This window comes from Petaurus breviceps, unplaced genomic scaffold, assembly GCF_028583685.1.
Source record: "Petaurus breviceps papuanus isolate PSGF00001 unplaced genomic scaffold, PetGlider_PUasm1.0 90897, whole genome shotgun sequence".
NCBI classification, from domain to species: Eukaryota; Metazoa; Chordata; class Mammalia; order Diprotodontia; family Petauridae; genus Petaurus; species Petaurus breviceps.
This window is the reverse complement of record NW_027187374.1, coordinates 9,955,671-9,965,488: the sequence shown is the minus strand read 5'-3', so window position 1 is coordinate 9,965,488 and position 9,818 is coordinate 9,955,671.

The following is a 9,818-nucleotide window of genomic DNA, read 5'->3' as shown; positions in this document are numbered from 1 at the left end:
GATAGATAGATAGATAGATAGATAGATAGATAGATAGATAGATAGATAGATGAAAATGAGGTTTTTTTCCAAGTTTTCTGTTTTCCTTCTAATTTTAGCTGCATTAGTTTTGTTTGCGCAAAAACTTTTTTAATGTTGCATAATCAAAATAAGCTATATTACTTTCCATAATCTCCTCTATTTTTTATTTGATAATAAATTCTTGTCTTATCCATAGATCTGACAGGTACATTTTTCCATACTTCTTTTATTTGCTTCTGATATCATCCTTTCTGTCTAAATCATTTATCTATTTTGACCTTATCTTGGTGTACAATGTGAGATGTTGATATGTATGTATTACATATATTACATATTGTTTGTAGACATAGGACTAGTTTTCTAAGTAATTTTTGTGAAATGTTGAAATCTTACACTAAGAGCTTAGATCTTTCAGTTTATCAAATACTATATGACTATGGTCATTTACAACTGCACATTGTGTTCCTAAACTATTCCATTGATCCACCATTATGTTTCTTAGCCAGTATCAGATTGTTCTGATGATTGTTATTTTGTAATATAGTTTGAAATATGAAACTGTGAGGTTACTTTTTTTGACATTTTTTATTGTTTCCCTTGATATTCTTGACCTTTTGTTGCTCCATATTAATTTTGTTGGTATTTTTTGTAGATCTATAAAAGAATTCTTTGGTAATTTGATTGGTATGGCACTGAATAAGTAAATTAAATTAAGTAGTATTGTAATTTCTATTATATTTGCTCAGCCTAACTATGAGCAATTAGTATTGTTGCAATTGTTTAGAACTGTCCTTTTGTGTGTGAAAACTGTTTTATAACTGTATTCATATAACCCCTGGGTTTGTCCTGGCACATAGAGTCCCAAGTATTTTATAATGCCTGCAGTTATTTTCAGGGATTTTTCTTTATGTATCTCTTTTGGGCTAGGTTTTGTTAGAAGTATATAGAAATGCTGAGGATTTGCATCTATTTATTTTGTATCTTGCAGCCCTGCTAAAGATGTTAATTGTTTCAACCAATTTTTTAGTTGACTATAGTTCTCTAAGTATATCACCATATCATGTGCAAAGAGGGATAATTTTGTTTCCTTATCACCTATTCTCATTTCTTAAATTTTCTTTTCTTATTGTTATAGGCAGCATTTCTATTATAATATTATAATAGTGGGGATAATGGACATTCTCACCTCACCCCTAATCTTACTGGAAAGGCATTTACTTTGTCCCCATTATAGATAATGCTTGCTCTTGGTTTTTGATATATACTACTCACCAAAGGTGATACTTCTGTATCACCATAGTAGCTTTGTTGTTGTTTTCTCATTTTTTTGCCCAATGTCTTCATTTTGAACTTTGTTAATGTTGGGCTCTGTTCCTAGCTTGGGGTGGGGTGGGGTACTTTTTTCAAGCTTCAGGGTTTTTTGAACTTCTTATTTTCAGATCTGGGCCTTGGAGTTTGGATATTTTCAGTGCTTCCAAGGTGGTATTATCTGGAAAGAAATGTGGTAACTGCTCTCTTAGTTTGAACACTTTTCTTTGCCCAGGAAGGTTCCGTGATCCCTTAGGATTGCAATCAATACTATTTCTCAGGGGTCCTCCTCCATTGGAACTGAAAATGGTACTCTCCCCAGGGTTCCTGATCCTTTAGTGCTGGAAGGATATTGCTTGTCAGGGCTCTTAATCCCTCTTAATTGGAAATGCTCCTCTTTGTAATTGAACTGTGACCCAGAAGTTGGTGTAGGTGATGGACTTTTCAAATTGCTTCTCAGGGCTCTCCCTTCTTCTTGGCTAAAAGTATTCCTCTTTACCCTTAAAACATGACCCACAAGTATGTAAGGCAATGAAGCTGCCAAATGAGTCTGGACCTGCCTCCAGTGCTAATACAGGGGTATCCTGTAATCTCTTCTGACCAGTTACTAGGTCCCCTAACCATCTATGACTTGAAAGCTCGTGAAACTTAGTGCTTCTGTCTCTACCACATTGGTGTTTCATCTATGTGGGCTCCAGGCCAGCCTTTTCGTCCATCTCACAAATTTCCCTTTCTTGGGTTAGAGAAATACTTCACTCTGGCCTTTTGTTGGCTCCATTATTTAAAATTTGATTTGAGTTGTGATTTCAAAATTGTTTTGAAGGGAATATTTGGAAAGCTCAGCTTTCTCTTTTCCACTATCTTGGCTTCCTACATAAGGGTTCTTTACTTGGGATCTGGGCCAATGGTACTTCAAGACTCTTTACCCTGGGATATTTTTTTTTCTTTTGTAGAGTTTTCATGAAGATCCCTTTAAGTATATTTTTTCTTTTGGGCTCTAAGGGTTGGTTCCTTTTTAGAGACTATAGCTAGCATTTACTTCTATCGTGAAGGGTCATGATTTCTTAAGCTACCACTATACTTGGGTAAATATCTTTCCACATCTGTTGGTAGGAACTTCCATTGCTAAGAACTCTGGTTGCTAGGACAACCTCTGATGTTTTTTCTGACCTTTAAAAGTTCATATGTTCACATCCTTGTAAATTTCAATTCCCTGTACTTGATCACACAAAAGAAACAGGGTGCCATATTCCCAAGACTGTTCAGCCAGAAGAAGAATCATCTTGCTGCAACTGCCCCTCACAGCAATTCAATGTTACTCTTAACCAGGATGGCGATGCAATCCACCACTTTTAAGTATAGACTCAGTTCCTGGTCATTAGCTCATGGGTCATCAGTCATTCTGGATTCTTGAAGCCAACTAAAAAACTCTTCAGTACTGTTACATGAGAAAAATCTCTCCTTCCAGGTCATATGATAGATTACCACTGACAAATATATTGATTACAATACAGAAATTATAGGGGTAAAAATCTACATTTTATTATACTTAAGTACAGGTTTAGGAGGTAGAAGAATAACCCTGAACAAAGACTGGAGTTTCTGACAAAGCCTTTATAGAGAAAAGTATTTCAAAATGACAAAATTTGAGGTGTGTTTTTCTTTTTTTAACATATAACAATATTTAATGATCTTCTCAACCATGAAAAAAATCACTTAGGCCTAGTGAAATAGATTGATTATCTCATGATTCCTTTAATTAAAGTTGAACAAACTAATTTAGAACAAATTAGTAAACAGACTAAATTACAGATTTAAACACTGAGTTTGTAAAATCCTACACTTATAAAACTACAAGGTGTCATTTTTAAAGAAGTAACAATGGACTAATTAAGGGGAAGAGATTTACATGTGACAAAGATAACAAAAGGTTCAGCATCAGGAATATTCTTCCACAAACAAAGTATTTTGAGAGGATTTAAAGATTCTTTGCTTATTATTATTTGGTTTTTAATCTCAGGAATATTAATACCTATTATAATACTACATTTTTATAGGTGCAGTTGTCAATAAACCCTATTAAATTTCCCTATTAGGACCTTTACTTGAGGCATGGTGAAATGAAAGCTGATCATGTGGTGGATGGTTTCATTTGATGATTAAGGTTGCCTGCAACTTATTTGATATAGTAATGAAATATGAGATTTCAGTATATAAATTAAATAGGATTTATGTTGTCCTTGTTTTTGATGACCTAACTAAATAGAATCAATTTGGCTTATTTAATATTGGATCCAAATAATGAAAATCACATCAGTTCTTACCATCAGCCTAATCGTAAAATTTTTGGATTAAAAAGTATGCAAATGTTGGTGATTTTTGAAGTAAAAAACTAGGAAGCCTATATTAATTCACAATTCTGCCAAGACTCTGGCCCATATCCTCTCCAACAATTGTCATATCTTTATGTCATCTTTATCAATCTGATTGGTGTGAAGAGCCAGCTGAAAATTGTTTCAATTTGCTTAAACTATTAATGATGTGAAGAATTTTTAAAATGATTTTTCATAATTTGAATTTCTTCTCTTGAGAACTATCTATTCATGTCCTTTGATAATTTATCTACTAGAAAATAGATATTTTTCTTCTATATTTGAATTAGTTACTTACATACCTGACAACAGTTGTCTTTATTTGACCTCACTGCATAGATTTTACCCCAGTTAACTTCTAACTTTAAATGCATTGATTTTGTTAGAGCAAGCCATTTTTTAATTTCCCAGAATCCAAATTCTCCATTTTGCCTTCTCCAATTTTCTCTATCCCTTGTTTAGTCAAGAGCAGTTTTCCTATCTGCAATTTTGAAGGGCGCCTCTGTCCTTGTTGGAGATGGCCCTGGATGCAATGAGGGACCTTGATCTTTTTAAACTAAGGTGATTAACAGGTCTCAGTTTGACTGAGTCAATGTCCATTCAGCAATTAAGACTAGGTAAGAAATGGAGAGAATAACCTCCTTACCTAGTCAAAAATATCTATCAGAAATATTTCTGGCCAAGACAGAAACAATTGTTATTTACATTTGCCTTGAGCCAATTGGGACTGAAATAATGACCAAGTGAGTCTTGGTCTAGTACCTATTGCTTGTCAATTAGTGAGAACCAGAGTGATTTGGGTTTAAACCATGGTACTTAAGGGAAAAAAGTTTCCATTTCTTTGGGCAGAGCATTTAGGTAGGAAGGAAGGAAGGAAGGAAGGAAGGAAGGAAGGAAGGAAGGAAGGAAGGAAGGAAGGAAGGAAGGAAGGAAGGAAGGAAAGAAGGAAGGAAGGAAGGAAAGAAAGAAGGAAGGAAGGAAAGAAGGAAAGAAGGAAAGAAGGAAAGAAGGAAGGGAGAACTATATAGTGCAACTGAACAATTCCATTTGGGTCCCCAGTGGGGCAGCTCCTAATCTTCTGCTATCCTGGTCTGGTTTTCAAAATCACCTTCTGCCTTTGACAAGTAATTCTTATCTCCTATATTTCAAGCCCATATGTCTAAGTTCTAGAAGTTCTGCCCAAGTGTCACCAAAAAAAAAAAAAAGAAAGAAAAAGGTAGCTAAGCCACACGATCACAGGGAGTTTTATTTATCACTATGAATCTGTGACTACATGGCTCCATTAACCTGAATCAAAATCCAAAGATTATCACCCTTGTGAGCTAGCCCTATGTAAAAAAATTATTGAAATTAAAAACAAATAAGAATTATTACCAGTCATGATCCACAATCACTTATTAACTTAGGAAGTAAAGATTTAAGTAAAACTGAAGATGCCTGTACAGACAACAGAAAATTTCCCTAGAATAACTCTTTCATCAAGCTAGGTGCCAGTACTTAACAATAGTGCAAAATGTTTCTCACATTACTTCAAGCCACTTGGCATTGAAATATTTGCTTTTCTAACCAGAAAGGTTTTTGGGGTTACAAATGTGTTTTTAAAGAAATTTCTCTGATTCAGTAGTATCATAGGGTGGGGTGGGGGGAGGGGTCTTATAAAGCATTTAAGTTAATGTAAAGACAAAGATACAATTTAAGATATTGCAGAGAACTGACCTAAACAATGTGAATTAAAAGGATTGCTTAGTAAAATAAAACTAAGTATTATTTTTTAAATGTCTTATGAACCAGAACATCATTTGATCTAAGATACTATAACAACCATGAAGGAGTCAATTTCCATGTAGATATGGTTATTTTTTATGCCATTGAAGTGTTCTATCAAAAAAATTTCATACAATTAGGAGCCTAGGTCATTTTCAGTCTTGTCCAAATGAGATCTTCAAACAAATGAGATGTTCAGATGCTAGACTGACATGCTAATTTTGCATTTATTTTGCTGAATGGAAAAGGGGAGACAAATTATGGTTAAACTATAATTATGTCTGGCCTTGTACAGGTTGTCTGGTGATGGTAAATTTAAAACCACCCCTGTAATTGAAGTTACTTAGAATTTTAACTTTGTTTTGTCTTATTTTTGGTCAAATTTATGTAGGGAACATCAGATCTATAATTTTCACTGACTAGAGGAACTTCTTTTTTGGAAATGCCTTGCAACCAATGAATATGGGTGACTATAATTCATTTATTTAGACACAAAAAAATTTAAGTGACTTGCCCATGGTCACTCAGCTAACATATATTAGAGCAGGACTTGAACAAAGTGTTTCCTGAATCTGGAAGCTAAGTGTTTCAGTGGACAGAGTAATGGGCCTGGAATCAAGGAGAGTTGAATTCATATTTGATCTTAGACACTTACTAGCTATGTGACCCTGGGAATGTCACTTAAACTCTGTTCACCTCAGTTTCCTCAACTATAAAATAGGGATAATAATGGCACTGACTTCACAGAATTGTTGGAAGGATCAAAGGAGAATATTGGTAAAGTGTTTATTTAGTAAAGTTCCTGGCACATAGAAAGTACTATAAAAATGTTTGATCCCTTCTCTTCCCCTTTCCTCTTGAATCTCTACTCATTTGATACTGCCTTTCATCTGGAAATAGATTTTTCAAAATTATCTCCTTTAGATGTAGAATTCCATCACTGGGCTATCTATTTTAAAAGAGTAGTGTTCTTTTGAAATATCCACATCTTAATAAATAAAAAAAAATATACAGACAATGACTTATAATTTAGGTGAGGCACAATATAAAAGTAATTTAATAAAATATATAAAAGTAATTTTTATATCACATATGTTTCTGAAGCCCTGAAAATGAAAATATTAAATTTTTTATAACCCTTTATGCATTCCCTTGGCTCTGTTACATTAAACATCAAGTGGTTATCAATCTCCAAGAAGATCCAGTTTTTTTTTCCCTGAGCAATAATGTTCCTTGAAGCCTCCTGAATCAACATTTTTCAGTTTCCCCTTTTCTGCTCCTTGGAAATAGCAATTCTTCCAGCCCCATTGTCTGCATCCATACTCATGGGATGCAACCCCTGTTGAGATATAGCCTGGCAACTGTTCCTATAGGTACTATAGCTACATCTATTGAAGACAGAAAAGTAAGTTCTTGTCAGTAAAGTACTTGGCACTGTCAGATGGTTCATTATTAGAAACTGATATGATTTTTATCAGTGAAAATGACATTAAAGAAGAAGCTTTGCTACTGAACCCCAAGGAACATAAGACCTCTTGAATTGACTTGCAGCTAAAAGCTTCCATATGTGATTTTAACTCATTAGAAAGTGAGCTTCCACAGTACTTTGCACATGGTAAGCCCTCAATACATGCTTGCTGCATCCATTCATTCATTTATTAATTTTCTCTAGTCAGCATTTCAAAAGATTTCACCCCCTGAAAACTGTTTATACTAATATGCATAAGGCCAGGTGTTACATGCTGTTTTCCCTCTACAACAGGGAGAATACCAGAGGCAAAAAGAGCAAATAGAATTACCAACATTTGTGCAGTGGGAAAAGTGTTAGGAGACAATGGAAATGACTAGAGGCACTCCAATGAAACACAGTGAACATGATCTAATAAGCAGTAACTCCTTTAATGTAATACAAGACTCGTCTCCTCTTCTCACTTAAAACAAAATGCCATTTTTTCTTGGTATTTAAACAACAGCTATCAAAGATTTAATGATTGCACTGTTGGACACAGTTCAAACAATACAGGCAGGAAAGAATGTACAGCTGTCAAAGAGAAGTAGGAACCGGCCCAGCTCAGAAGTGCTCCAGACAAATCATTGTACATCATCGTCTGGTTTTAATAAACAGCCGACTGATTCCCCCTGCCCCCTTCAGTGACTTTAAACAAATGATTTGTAGTGTACTGTCTTATTTGGTATATACCCTGGTGGAAATGAGGGATGTTCCTGAAAATAACTTGAGCCAAAGTTCAAAGCATATTACAGTATCTAAAGGATACCTCAAGATTTTATCTTGGAAGGATGATAGGACTGGGTTACATTTCTACATGCCCTTTTCACAATAAATTCAGATTTGTGGTAAGAAGCTCCCTTGTCTTTTTTTTTAATTAGTCTGCTAGTAGCAGTGATCTAATTTTTAAAAATGTAAATCTTAGAGGGATAAAGAATACTTTGATATTGGAGTTTTTAATTACGACCATCCATACTCATTGGAGAACTTTTTTTCACTTTTTTCCAGAGGTTCCTAAATTTACAGATGGAAGAGACAATAGAACCCATCAAGTCCAACACCACTCTCCCACTCATTTTAGAAATGAGGAAACTAAGACTCAGAGGAGTGAAGCAACTTGCCTAATGTCACAGTAAGTGAGGGAGGCAGGACCTGAACCCAGGTCTTTTTACACTATAGGTCATGTTTTTTTTTCCTGTGCTATCTATGATTTAATACATATTCATTTCCCACTAGTACAGGAGTTATCAATCTTGGGTCTGCAAACTTGGTCTTTTAAAAAATATTTTTTGTGGCTCAGTGAGTAAGAGTGCCGGCCCCAGAGTCGGGAGACCTGGGATCGGTTCCGGCATCAGATATTTGGCACCCACAAAAAATAACTGGCCGTGTAACCTTGAGCAAGTTACTTAACCCCAATTGCTTTAAAAACATTTTTAATATATCACCCTAATTTTTTTCAATTGAATATGGATTTTATTCTGAGATAGAGTCCAAAAGTTATTGAAGGGGTTTATGACAAATAAGAACTGAATTTGTAAGATGTAAACTCTTTCAGAGGAGAGATTATGAAAGCAATTAGTAAATGATTATTATTTTAATTTATTCAATTGAATTGTAGAATCATATTTATAACTTGTCTTATTTCATTATAATAGTTTTGTGAATGAGAGATAAGAATCAGATTGACTATTAATACTAAAAGCAAGAGGTTTTACATTAAAGGCATATTTTAACTCATAAAAATGAAGGCTAAAGATTTACACTGACAGGTTTGGGGGTTGGGGGTGGAATGAAATGTAGGAGAGGGAAACTTCCAGAATGGTCCACAATCCTTGGGCACGATGTTTCTTGGGTTCTGTTAGGAGGGTGAAGAAAGTTCAACAATGGTTTTAGGGAGCAGTTGCTCTTCAGACTTTGCATGTTTTCATCTTAAGGTCTTTTAAGTAGAAAATGGCTAAGGTTTAATGTACTCCTCCAGGCCTGGACACCAGCCTCCAACACTGTTGCTAGAAGTCAATACCTCCAAAAACATCCACACTAGAACAGCCCACCTAAGAACATCTCAACAACAGGGAGGGGCAAGATATTTTATAGGGAGGGACATTAAGTACATCTGACTGGTTTCATATTTCTCAAGTCTAAAAAAGGGCAAAACAAAGGATTGATCAACAAATATGACTCACTCCTGAAAAATGGAATGTGTAAGTTCATACCATGAAAGCTTTTGAGCCTAAATTTCAGAAAATGGAAGGAGTCTTAAGAATAAGGAGAAGACATTCAATGAAACATTCATCTGTTGCAAAGGAAAGGTGACCTCAAAAAGTAAAGTTTGTTTTAAATTTTATTACCAAAATGTTTAGTAAGTTTATCTCTTATATTTCAGAAGATCTGGACACAGAGATATTGCACAACTTAGCTAATGTTGAATAGTTTATGATGGTAGATCCAGAAAGACTTATGATTCCTTCACTTGAAGATGTCAAAATTATATAAATTAATTTGCAAATTAACAGCATCAATAAATCTAATAAAATTATACAATGGGGGCTAGCAACCCCATTTCATATATGGGTAGTATACCTCTGAACATATGCCTGTCTCAACCCCCCACTCACACTAGCAGGTTGTGTCCCCAAAAAGTAGCTGACACAGCTATGTATGACCTCCATTTGTATATGTAATTATACAGTGTTAGATTTTAGAGGGACTCTTAGAAACTATATAATTCAATGCTCATCGACCCTCAGAGAGAGAGAACAGAGACAGAGAGACACAGAGAGAGAGAGAGAGAGAGAGAGAGAGAGAGAGAGAGAGAGAGAGAGAGAGAGAGAGAGAGAGAGAGAGAG